Genomic DNA, 13,960 nt, shown 5'->3' with positions numbered 1-13,960 from the left:
TCGTGTGCTGTATGTCACCCTCAATTTGAATGTCTAGATCATATACTCTATCCGGTGGGGATTCGCGGCTGTCTGGGGTCTCAACTGTAATAAAAGTATCAGTTGATCTTGCTGCCAGAAACTCCTGGAGATTCTGGTGCACTATTATGACTTCTGCCAGGCTGTCAATGAGAGTTCCTGGCCAACTCCTGTTCAGGAGGAGGTTTCTCAGTGTCTGTGGCATATTTAGTGGTTATGGTTGCACCCTTTTTTTCTGAAAAAGGGCTTCATATTGAGGAGGTCTTTCCACCCTTATCTTCACATCAGACGAGCACTGTGTCTCCCTCTTTGGTTTCAAGTACTCTTCTTGTATGTGGTCAGATCACCCTTCTCTGCCGTACTGCTTGCCAGATGATTCCTGAAAGGAACTAAGAGAATGTGTATCAGGAACCTGAGTGTTGAGTTCAGTGTGATCACAAAAACAGTGACGTCTCTCAGAGGACTCCGGTGGTGGAGAACCTCCGCGAGGTTTAACTTTTTGTGATTTAGATTTATCCCATGGCATCCTTGTCAGTACTAGGTTTGCTAAGAGGTGGTTTTGTAGGCCTGGTTCCCAAATGATTGCAGCCTATGGCTGTGTAAACATCAATAGGTAGCTCGCGTTCAAGGTTGATTTGTAGAACCACTGTGAGCCTCTGGCGTTTAGCCAGAGATGCTGCTACACCTTTAATGTTAGACAGAATCAATGCGGACACCAAGGGAAAATTTCCGATCAGTTTCATCCTCAAATCTAAGATAGCAGCTGCCCCGTATTCAGTCTGTATTTGTTTTAATACGTCTGACATCGAGGTAGTGCAGTAACTGATAATAATATAGACAGCGGCGAAAACTGTACCCCCAGTGTTGCAGTCTCCTATAGTGGGAACCATCCCATGGGGTAAGCACATAGTCAAAATTCAGTGCTTGTCTTGTGGTCCCATAAGGTGAAACACAGCTTCTATTTGGTCAATTTTTTGGGCAATCCAAAATGGAATTTACTCATAATTAGTGGCTACCTTATCCATAACTGAATGAACAATTACAGGATTTATTATCGGCACTGCAGGCACCTGGGCTTGCCCTGGCAGGCCTATTCTTGTTGGTTGCACCAACAAGGTGCGCAAAACATATTGTGTCAAGTGTCTATATGAAGTAACTAGAACATGGTATAAGGCACGTGTTTGCAGAAGATTTTGATTCACCATATCAGGGTATGATGTGTATCCAGCTAAGGCAGGCCAGGTCACCCCATCATTACTGTGGGGACTGTGCAGGCGTAGGTACATGTGGGAGGGTGCCTAGGAACCAAGTATGATGTTGCCAATAAGATAAAGGGATATTTTGGCTGGTGGTTGAGGAGTTGTGTATGTATGAAATGTATTTGTATTAACATCCAGAGCTGGAAAATCGACCCAAGAGCAAAAGATTTCAAAGCGATAATCGTCATCTGATTCTACTGTAAAATTAAAAAGCAGCACCTGCATTAGTGAGTCCATGATGTGTTACATGTGCATGGACAGCAGATCTGCAATTCACAGGAATAGCAAGAAGCTGTGGCACAGCCATAATATAGCTGTACGAAAAAGTCCTTTTAAACTATCAAGCTTGAAAACCAACATAATTAGGTGCTTCCTAAACACTGTGGAGGATTAACCAACAGCATGGATGTCTCCAGTGAGAGGTGTAAGGGTATTGTGGACACCCACAAGTACTACTCAGGAGACCCGTGAATAAGTACCAGACCAAACGTTGGTGGCGCCATATTGCAGGGATTCTGTATAGAAACAGAACTATGCCTGGTATCCCAGAACATCAGTATGTAGGGACTTAGTCACCCTACCACCTCATTACCTATGGGCCCAAATCCAGACTAGCTCATAGTGCTTTACCTGCCCTCCTAACCTTCCAGAGTGACAGGTATGTTAGCACCCAGAACACAACACTCTGAACCCTCTAAGGGATCGCTGAAACAGGTCATCACCTTCTGTTCTCACACTCATATGTGTCCACAATAAACAGAAAAGAGACACGAAGAAAGCTTGAATAGTAGGAACAACTAGAAAAATCAACCCAAAACTTAACAGCTCAGTACATGAGAACTCCAACAACGACACTGAGGGTCATTTTTATGGCAAAGTAACACAATACAGTGCGGCAAGTCACCTCGCTGCATCACAGGGAAAGGGCAGGAATGCACCGCAGGAAAAAATATGATGCCTTCCTGTCCTTGTCCCTGCACTGGCCCCGTTTTGGCTGCCCAGCGCCAACACAGGCTCCCTTGCACCACAGTGCAAAGGTGACTGCGTAGCAGACAGGATTGTTTCCTGTACAACAACAATCCTGAGAAACACATTATTCTTTCTATATGTGTTAAAGAATGCAGCACACATAGAAAGAGGAAGTAACAAGGAGAAACAAAGATATTTCTCCTTGTTACGCCTCACCTGGGGAGGCATAAACTTTTGATGCATTCCCAGGTTTACCAGTTCTGGAACATTTGGGAATGCATCAAAAACCATGGGAGTTGCGTGGGAACATCCATGCAACGCCCATGGAATGCCTCCCTGGTGCATAGTAAGGCAATGCAGCGATTTGCGCTGCATACTCTACTCGAGATTTATAAAGCCATTCTGGGAGACGCAAGGTTTCCTTGCGTATCTTCATAAATCAAATTTTTGTGGTGCAAGGGCGATGCAATGGGGCTCATAAATGTGCCCGTAAAGACCTAACAAAAGCCAAGTGTGGGTTAACACATTTTTTACTGTAGAAGGGGAATATAGCATCTCTAGAATTAAATAGAAACAATATAAACACCAAGGGGAGCCAAGTAGACTCCTAGATCTCCAACTTTGGCAAAGGGAATCCTTGCCCCTCATATCTGCCATCAGAAATTACAAAGGGGAATAGTTGACACTGTTGCTCATTATTATCATTAAGTTTGTCTCATATTTTAGGGAATTGTACATATCAGACTAACACGTTGGAGGAAACGTTCTTAGCAAATTTTTTGTCTGCCTCTCTGATGCTGGAGGAGAGAGCGGTAGGCACTTGATGAGTAGGTGATGGTAGGAGAGATTAGCAATGGGGAAATCTCCTGGAGAAGATGGGTTCCTGATCTAATTCTATAAGATTAACAAGCCTGAAGTAGTCCTAGTCTCGATTTACTTGTTCAGAGACACTAAATCCTCTGGTAATATACATCTCCAATTCAATAGAACACTCATTACATTAATCGCAAAACTGGGAAAGATCCCATTATATGTTCAAACTACCATACAGTCTTTTTGCTCAATACAGATATGACGATCTTAGGCAAAGTTTTGGTCAGTGGACTAAGGAAGCTGATACTGACATTAATACATCCATCACGTCGGGGTTATGTCGGGATATTTATCTCACAACACATGAGGGCTCATTTGCACATATTTGGCAAGTACATAATGAACCAGATGAAAAAAATGGAAGCGCCAATGAAAGGTTGATATTTGTTCCACAGTATAATCAAGACCGGTTTAGGCCTATGCTTTATAAGGAATGTTGAATGGTTCTATTCAATTATTGATTTGATTTGATTTGATTTGTGCATTTATAAAGCGCACAATCACTCCGGATGGAGCATCTTTGCGCTATGCGGGATCCACATTTCAAAAAGTATCCGTAAGAAATGAGATTGCACCTAGTGAGCAGTACGATGATATGAGAGTCGTTAACAGGAGCCGCCGTTCCTGTGCCTCTCACGGTCCGCAGCTGGAAGTTGCCCTTCCCCTTATCGCCGTCCTGATAAGACTCAAATAAAGGGGTTGAAACACGTAGACTACCAGAAAGGAGGAACCCATTGATCACCAAAGTGGCATGTACTAATTGTTGTGTACAGAACTAAAGAATGCTTGTAGGTGGAACGGTTTCCTCATCTGTACATTAGGGTTAATTCACAGTGGACCGTGAAAGAGTCTTATGTACGGACACTGGTTGTTCAAAGAATTGGGGTTTAGAAAATGAGTTTGATTATTATTTATTTTCGTATGTTGTATTTGATCTTTTGTGCATATATAAATTGTTTGTTGAATATATGTAAAAAGAGGAATAGTCCCAACCAGATATGAAATAAGAAATAAATTACGGTTGTGACTTGGAATGAATTGAATATGATTTTTTTATTTAAAACAAATCAATATTGGATGGGATGAGGACCCCATACACTGGAGTAATTAAATGTAGTCTGATGTAATTTATTTGTGATATCTGTTCCTCCACCTCACGTTCATTGTTGAATTTGTTTATAGCCCAGAAAGTCAAGGATGATTTGGGCAAGCCCCTTCTTTTTCTATATGCGGGAGTGAGCAGAAGATTCAGACCGTTATAGATTACACCAAAGAGCGACAGAGGGAGTCTGGTCCTGTAAAGATCCCGGTCTTAAGCGCTCTCCTGATGAGCGTCTCTGACTCCAAGAGTCTTAGGGGCAGATTTACGAGCCCCTTGCGCCACTTTTGCGCCACCGTTGTGTCACTTCTGTAGCGGCGTAAACTATGCGCCACGTTGCACCCTATTTACAACGTGACACATCTAGGGAGATGCGTCACGTTGTAAAGCCCTGCGCCACATGAAACCTGCTTCAAGTTTCATGTGGGCGTTCCGGCGCAGGGGGGGCGTGCCTTTGCAGGAACGCCTCGGAAAAGATTTCACTCAGTCACTTTTCCGACGCTGCTGCGTCAAAACCTTGCGCCTGCTTGTAGCAGGCATAAGGGGCGACGCACCATGTTGAGGATAGGCCAGTTTGGAACAGTGCTGGAGTTGCGGTGCACCTGCGACACAACTCCAGCACTGCGCCAACCTTACGCCGGCAGATGCGACACGCATCTGTTTATCCTTGCGCCATGATGCGCCGCATTGTGAATGCAGCGCATCTGTGGTGGCGCAAGGGTAAACTTGCGTCACGCATCTTTCCTGGCGCAGCCCTGCTGATTTGCAGGGATGCACCAGGAAACGTAAATCTGCCCCAGAGTTGTGTAGGCAAGAGGTGTCATGCTCTTGTTCCTAGGCTGGCCATGGACTTGCCACCTCTAGATTTGAGTCTAAATGGGGGGGGGGGAGTTAAACAAATAAGCTGAGGAGGATCTGAGTGTTCTGACAGTAACATAGGGGGAAAAGCTAGTGGTCAGGTATGAGGGTCCTATTTTCCTAAAAGCTCTGAAGGTTATTATAGGAAGCTTAAATAAAATTATTTTGTGGATCGGCAGCCAGTGCAGGGTATTCAGGCTGTCACAGCCGAAAAGCGTGCAGGCAATTTCAAGATTAGTCCAGCAGCCGCATGTTGAACCATCTGTAACTTTTTTAGGACCTGCTTATTTGCCTCAGCATATAGGCTGTTGCAATAATCCAATCCAGTCCAGTCTAGATAATATTGTGGCCAGGTACAACAGTGGAGGGTTCATATCGATGGTCACCACAGCACAATACCGTATCTAACTTCTACAAGGCAAAAGTGGGGAATGGTACACAAATCAATTGAACTACGTCCATACTTACATGTTTAATCACCCATGTGGTGGAATCTGAAATTTACAGTTGGGTGCTTAACCTTCAATTGGAAGGAGTTGGTCTGGGGTGCAAATTCAAAAGATCTGTGACTTATAAACAGAGGAAAACTGCAAACTGTCATCAGAACTCAGGCTACTACATGCAAAACTGGATAAAAATGCAGATGTAATGCTGTATCCGGACAGTGCTGGTTCTCTTCCTTATGACCTCCTCCTCGCCAATATGGCCATATCTGGATTGGTATGGACATTACAGCGGGGTAAATTCAGGACTGTATGGTGCATCTATTGCAGTAAAGTTCTCTGGAAGTACCTCATAGATCATTAGGACTAAGTAGCAGTGTTCTCTCTCATGAAGCTTTACTAATGATGAATGGTTCAATATTGTACTTCAAGATGGAAAAGGCTTGTAGAAGGCAAGAAGGAAACAACTAAAGTTTGTTTAAGATTCTGCATGAATGGCATCAGTTCTCAAAGTGATAACAGCGAGCAGAGCTGTGAACTGACAATTGTGGGGAGGTGTAGACAAACTGACTGTGACTTTGCGCTTGTTTTATGGGCCTGCCCTCAATCCTCCTCTTATTGGTCTTTAATGCAAAACACCAGGAAAACTTATTTTTGTCCTAACTTTCAACTATCAGCCTTCTTGCTAATGTTACACAACTTCTCTGTAGTGGCTGGATTGACCTCACACTAGAGGTGAAGTTTTGCTACATCATTAGCTGTGGTGAAGATATACTTACAGGAAACCCTTCAATTACAGCATTGTATACCCGCTGCTTTAACTTTACCCCCCATCAGAAGCAGAGCTGGAAGTTAGTATTGGCATGAGTGAGGGAGGTAGACCATGAAATGCCCTCACAAAATGGTATATTTCTTTCCTCAGTGTTTCAAATGTCATGTGAATGAATGGTGTTCAACTATCATTGTATATATCTGTATGCATGCATTGACATTTTAAAAAAGTTGGTTGAGGACAGAGTTTTGTCTAAGCCACATAGCATATGTAGGAAAGTGACCTTTTTGCCCTGGTCGATCCCACTTTTTGTCTGGTATTTGATGTGAATTCGACTGGAAGTGCACTGGGTTCCTGCTAACCAGGTCCCCAGTGCCAGATCTCTTTCCCAAAACTGTGCAATTGTTTCCCCAATTAGCAATTCCTTTAGTATCCTCTGTAAATCCCTAGTAAATGGTACACCTGGTTCCTAGGGCATGAGGTACTCAAGTGGGTCCCCAAGGGTTGCAGCACAAATTCTACCACACTAAGACACCCCTCACAAAGTTCATGCAAACTGCCACTGCAGGCTGTGTGTCTTGGTGCAGAACAAAGTGAAAACACGACATGGCACACAGCCTGTGTGCCCTGTCTGCCGACACTGCATGCAGTATAAGTAAGTCACCCCTACAACAGGCCGTAACGCCCTAAGCCAGGGTGCACTGTACTGCATGTGAGGGCATAGGTGCATGAGCAGATTTGCCCACATACTGGTCAGTTCCATTACTGCCAGTACAAGAGACCATGAAAGCCTGGTGAAATAAGTTCCTCAGCTACATAATGGCTTCACTGAAACTGGAGATGTTTGGTATCAAACATCTCGTATTATTAAACCCACACTAATGCCAGTGTCAGATTTAGTAATACATTGCACCTGACCAGTTACTGGTGTGCTGACTAACTTGTTTTCACCAGCCTTCCACCAAAGGTGGGTTGCTGACCCCCCAAGGGTGAGGGCCTTTGCTTTCCCAGGACCATAAATGAAGCCTGCTCAAGCAGGGCATGCCTTGCACCCCCTCCCACAGGATGACCTGTGGATTAGCATTCCAAGCCGGGGAGCTTCAAAGAGGCCCACCACCTTTAGTATGCTAATGTGGCTTCTCTTTCTTTGGCACCTGGACAGACGGGAAATTAGTTAGGCAAGACAGGCATGTCGGGGTGTCACCAACCCTGAACTGGGCTCCCTGAAGTGGATACAACTTTTCAGAAGTGACCATCTTGGTGATGGGAAATGTAGGATTTCTAGAACAGGGTTATGCCCTCTTCCTCCAGAAAATGGTCATATAAGGGGCGTAGTGACCATAGGGGTAATTATAATATAATAGGTAGTACTGGTTTAAGAACGCACCTCTTAGAGCAAATGTATGTTGAAGTGTCTATCGACAGATCAGCAAGTACTTATTTCAGTGGGTGCTATAATGATGCCCAACACCCTACTACCAGCGGTGGCAGCACACATTGGTTCATAGAGCCACTGTGTAGACAATTTAGACAAAGATCCCAAAACACTCAATGGAAGTCCAAAGAAAGTCAGTCCATAAAGTAAGGATTCTTGTAGATATTTCAAATCTTTAGTTTATTGTAGACAGAAGCTTAGTATCTGTGATCATCTTTACATGCGTGTTGAGAACATCAGAAAGCAGCTGGTACGTATTTCGTCACATAGTGACTTCTTCAAGGCTAGGTAAGTATTAATACTTTGGTGGGCAAGTAGCAAGTAGAGGGATCTGGAAAACCAAAGTCTGGTTGTCAAATAGAACAAATGCCAGGAAAGATGGTGCCCTCATCCATCAGAAAGCAATGGATCAAATCCTGCATCTACTGTTGGCAGTTAAACGCGGTCTGATTTATTTATTTATTTATTTATTTATTTTATTTGCATTCATCATCATAACATCCTCATATTTTGGCATATATTACATGGTTACTAACTGCCTGCTGCCCATTAATTTCAGAGTTGTTATCTATTCCAAACATAGTATTACATATTGATATCTGGGCAGCCATTTACAGTTTCTCGTGGCATATCAACAATTACTGCATACTAGTACCAATGTTGCTCATCCCTCCCCAACAACATAACTACCCCTTCCCACCCCTACCCCACCCTCCAGTGTGCTCCACTTCAGTGTACAATTTCCAGTGTAATCTGATCTATAGGTATTTTGCCGATAATTTGCCATCTCTGTGGGATGACCTCCATCCCCATGGTATCTGCTACTCTCCCTGTCTATAGCACTTCCAATCCCCGCTTCTCCCCCACAGCCCCCAATGGTCAGCAATCTAGAGGAGGGTCTGGTTCATCTTCCAGGTCTCTGTCGGGCCTGCGCAATGCCTCAACTAGCGCCTCCCAGGCCCGCGCCATTTCCAACATCTTTTCCTTCTGCAACCTATGCGCCAGCCGTAGTTTAATCACGCTTTCGCTCGCTGCCCACTGAATAAGTTCATGCTTCTATCTCTGCACCCTAGGTCCCTGGTTGTGTTTCCAATGGCTGGTTATCTCCCTTTTAGCTAATATCAGTCCCAAATCTATAAATTTGCTGGTCACTTTGTTGTGTTTTGTATGCGGAAACCAATGCAATAAACTCACCCCCATGTCCTTGTTAACTTTTCGCTCCGTTACCAACTCCAGTGCCGCAATTACTTCTCCCCAGTATACTGTCAGATTCGGGCAGGACCACAGCATATGCCGAAAGTCCGCACCGTCTGTCCCACATCTAGGGCAGCCAGCCGTTTCCACCCTAAAGATCTGCTTAATATGCTTCGGGGTCATATATGCCCTATGTAACACGTAAAATTGTATTAGCTGGAACCTAGCGTTCCGTGTACTCTTCCATGCTCTTTCCACTAGTTTAGGCCAAGTAGCTTCCGGGATGTCCCTCTCTAAGTCCTGCTCCCACTTCCCTTTTAGTCAATCCATCGGTTGCCTCCACTCTTGTTCCATTCTCCTATTAAGGCATGTAATGCCTTAAACGTGCCAGCCGCCATAGCTACATATTGGCAGGTTAATGTCGTCTCTGGTTCTGTCAGCCCTGTCTTCCACCTGCGTTGGATAGCCGCGACCAGAGCCGCGTGTAATAAGTAGTGTTCCCGCGGCAGGTCATATCTGTCTCGTAAACTCGAGAACGGCAGTAAGGCACTGTCTTCATAGAGGTCGCCCACCATAAATACTCCCTTCTCCTCCCAATCCCCCAGAGCTGACCAGTCTCCTCCGTGGGGTAATGCTGTGCATGCCCCTATCGGGAGCTCGGGCGCATAGGGGCACTCCACGCCATGCTTTTTATGACTCCTGACCCAGCAACGCTGCAGCGTTCTCTCTTCATTCATAATGGTGTCTCTACGCAGCTTCTGCCCCAGCAAGATATAGGAGAGCACATGCCGTGGCATCCAGCACTTGTTGCCTGGGCCTGGCCCTTGAAACGTCGCTGCCACTGCCTGTGTGAGCCACTGGAGCTGAGCTGCCAGATAGTACCTTTCAAAGTCAGGCACTGCCCAACCACCCGCCGCCCTGGGGGGCATCATTGTATCCAGAGCAACCCGTCTCCTACCATTCCCCCATAAGAAATCTCCCACCATCGCTTTTAGCTGCCGGAACATCGCCCCAGGTATCCATATTGGGAGGGTCCTAAAATAGTATAGCAGTCTCGGTAACACTACCATTTTTAACAATGCCACCCTCCCTGCTACCGACATCTTCAGGGTGGTCCAGACCTCCATACTCCCCTTGACTCCTCGGATTGCCCGACTAATGTTGCCTCCCAGGAGCCCGTCCTGAGAATGATAAATGAGTATTCCCAAATAGGGCAGGCACTGTTCCTCCCATCGGACCCCTTGCACCTGGGGCGGCGCCGGAAGGTTCGGTCTCACCGGGAATAGACAAGTCTTCAACCAATTGACACGCAGCCCCGATCTATTCCCATATCCGGTCAGCAACTGTTTCGCGGCTGTTAGAGCCTCTTCGATGTCCTCCAAAAACATTAATAGATCGTCTGCATACAGCGAGATGTATTGCACCTCCTCCTGCAGTTAAACGCGGTCTGATAGTGATGGAAAGCCACTGGTCATCCGTGGTCCAATGTACAGAATTAGGTCACTCTCTACAACTAACAGCTGCAGTAAAATCATCTGCCTGTAGCCATAAATAGAAGTCGATGGTCCAAAACAAAACTTACTTGGGTGAGACAGCAATAAGTAATCAGTCTATATGCACCCATCTGACCATAAGAAATGTACACTTGTCAGACCTTGGATAGACATCAAAAAAACGAGGCACATACCATGATGAGTTCCTGCCTGCAGAAGTAGTATCGTCATGTGTAGTCACAGTGTCCTGGAAATCCTTGCTGCATGACTACACTACCACTTAAAAAAGCACTTGAGATTGCTAGAGCACTAATAAGGGAATACCTGGACTCTTTAGATGGTCTCCCTCTTTTTGTTATACTATACAGAGAGCCAGCTTAGAGAAAAGCGCCTGTAAAAAGTTGGAACGCAACTGGTGAAAAACGTATAATCCAGAGGCAAAGAGCATATATAAAAGTGCACTAAAAAAATGTCATGCCCTCAAATGTCTGGCTATTAGGAATTTCCTAGCCAAGCAAATTAAAGAGTCAGATAATTAATCTAAGGAAGTATTTAAGATCGTGCAAGATTTTAGGAAACCTCAATCCACCGTGAGCACGATTATGCCATCAGCTGATTTATGTAGAGATCTGTCGAACTTCTTCCTGGAGAAGGTTCACTCTATATATTCTTCCTTCCCGGTTTCAGAGGATTGTACAACCTCCTCACTGGCTCCGGATTTTCCGTGTCACTGGTCTGAATTCCGACCTTTTTGTCCGACCTTGTCCCTGCTAGACCTAGTTACAACTAAGTCATGCTCGCCTCTTGATCCTTGCCCTGCCAGATTTTTTAATCAGCTGGCCCTATTTTTTAATCCACATCTAAATGCTATCTGGAATGCATCTCTGATGTCAGGTAGATATCCCTCTGTTTTGAAAAAAGCTTTTGTGCTGCCTATTCTGAAAAAGGAAGACGCAGATCCTGGCATATTCAAGAACTATAGGCCCATTACCCTTCTGCCCGCTCCTGCGAAAATATTGGAGAAGGAAGTTCAGAGACAGCTCTCCAATTATCTGGAATCTAATATCCTCCTTCATGAGTCCCAGTCGGGTTTTAGGACGGGCTACAGTACCGAGACTGCGCTGTTGGAGGTGGTGGAAACCATCCCTAGACCAGGGCAGCTGTGCCATGCTTGTGCTGCTGGACTTGTCAACAGCCTTTGATACGGTCTCGCATTCGATTCTCATAGACCGACTGGCACAGCTGGGTATCTCGGGGACCATCTTAAACTGGTTCCGCTCTTTTCTAGAGGAACGGTCTCAGCAGGTCTTTCTGCGCCCTCATGTCTCCTCCTCTTGCCCCATGGTATGCGGAGTCCCGCAGGGCTCAGCACTTAGCCCCACCCTGTTTAATGTCTATCTTGCTCCTCTGGCATTGGTTGTGGAACACTGTGGAGTGAGAATAATATCTTACGCTGATGACACGCAGCTTGTGTTTTTCTTTAAAGTCACTGCTAAGGCTGCGTTTGACAGCTTCAGGCATTGTCTTACTAAGATCTCCTCCTGGATGACGGACAATTGCCTGAAATTAAATACCGACAAAACAGAGGTAACGTTTTTTAATCAGCCTTCACCCCCACTGGCTGATCTCTTGTGGCCGACGCAGCTGAATCCCTCTCCTACCCCTGTCACCTCAGTCAGAAATTTAGGTTTCAAATTTGACTCAAAATTGTCGGCCAAGGCTCAGATTGGTCAAGTTTCCAGAGCATGTTTCTGGAAACTCAAAACCTTGCGAAGATTTCTTCATCTGTTGCCGATGGATTGTCGGGCCACTATAGCCCATGCCCTTATTACATCTCAGCTGGACTATGCTAACAGCTTGTACTTGGCCTTGCCAGCTTATCTTACCCACAGGCTGCATACAGTCCAGAACCCCACAGCAAGGTTTATCAGGAATGTGCCCCTTCGATACCACATCTCCTCTCATCTGCGTAGCCTTCATTGGCTTCCAGTGAAAAGGAGAATTGAATTTAAGGCACTGTCTCTTGCTTTTAGAGCCACAAGAGATAGAGGTCCAGGATACCTGAACCAGAGACTTCAGAAATACCGTCAGTCCAGGACCTTGCGCTCTAACTCTCAGATGCTTCTTCATATCCCTCGCTTTTCTAAAGCCAGGATTGGCGGGCGAGCCTTTGAAGTAAGAACAGCCGCTCTCTGGAATGCTATGCCTAATCACCTGCGTAAAGCAGAATCAGAACCCACTTTTAGGAAGGCGTTGAAAACATGGCTGTTTGAATTTCCCTAGTGTGTCTCTTGCCTCCCTTTCTGACCACTTTGCGCCGGGACAGTGCCGTTAGTGGTAGCCGAGTGCTCTATAATTTGCTTGGTATGGTATTATATGGTATTGGTGGTGCAGCAGTGGGCTACAAGACTTGGCATCTACTGTACCACATGCTTAATGGGTGATTCCATTAAGGAATGCAAAATTGTCTTTAGTCTACAGCTGTTTAAAACCTAGCTGTTAGGGCCTTGTGTTAAGTCCCACAGTGAAACTGTTTAGAATTAAATTAATAACGTATTTAAGTTAGTTACTCCTGAATGAGTACTTAGAAGTGTTTGAAGGTTTCTAAAAATACCATGACTGAGGCAGGCCCTTTCCAGGATCTCAATTTGGGGCCCTACAGGAACCTTAAGTTTTGTCAACGTAAGTCCCTCTGCCAAGCATGGAACATCTCCATGGGACCTTGACCCACGGAAGCACATCTGGGACATAGGTTTCTGAGATGGATGAAGTTGATGATGATTCTAACAGCAATCCTACCAAAAGTAGCAAGGGGAGTACTAACAGTACCTCAGGAGAAAAAGACAGTGAAGATGCAGATCTTCAAAAATTAGCCATGAGGATAGCCTTAGAGGCTAAACTCCTATCTAAAGAGACCGAAAGAGCTGAGATGGGCCTAGGACCCATCTCTGGTGGCAGCAAAACAATGAATAGGGAGACAGATGAAGCTTTCGACCCTAAAATCCCCAAAGGGATTGTCCCCAAATACACAGAGGGTGATGATATCACCAAATGGTTTACAGCCTTCGAGAGGGCTTGCAAAATGAGACAAGTCAACAAAAACATTAGGCTCTCTTCTCTGGGAGCTGATCTCAGGAGAGTATAGGGATAGGCTCCTCAAACTGAATCAGACAGATGCTGAGTCCTATGACCTCATGAAGGATACCCTGATTGATGGCTTTGAACTCACCACTGAGGAGTACAGGATCAAGCTCCGGGAGACTTGGGAAACACAGAGTCAGACCTAGGTCGAGTTTGTAGACTTTCCAGTGAAAACACTAGGTGGCTGGTTGAAAGGTAACAATGTGCAAGACTATGATGGCATTATATTCTTATTATGAAAGTGCATTTTATTGAACAAATGTGTTCCATTTTCTCCTCAGGAGTTGGGGATGAAAGCAGACCATTGGGTCAAGATGAGGGTAACAAAAACAAATCATGGTAGGGTGACCAAAAGAAAGGGGTCGTTAAGCCCCCCAAGGGAATGATGGTGGCCAGTCCAAAGACA

This window comes from Triturus cristatus, chromosome 2_1 (genome assembly GCF_964204655.1).
Source record: "Triturus cristatus chromosome 2_1, aTriCri1.1, whole genome shotgun sequence".
Classification (NCBI taxonomy): Eukaryota; Metazoa; Chordata; class Amphibia; order Caudata; family Salamandridae; genus Triturus; species Triturus cristatus.
This window is presented reverse-complemented; position numbering follows the sequence as displayed.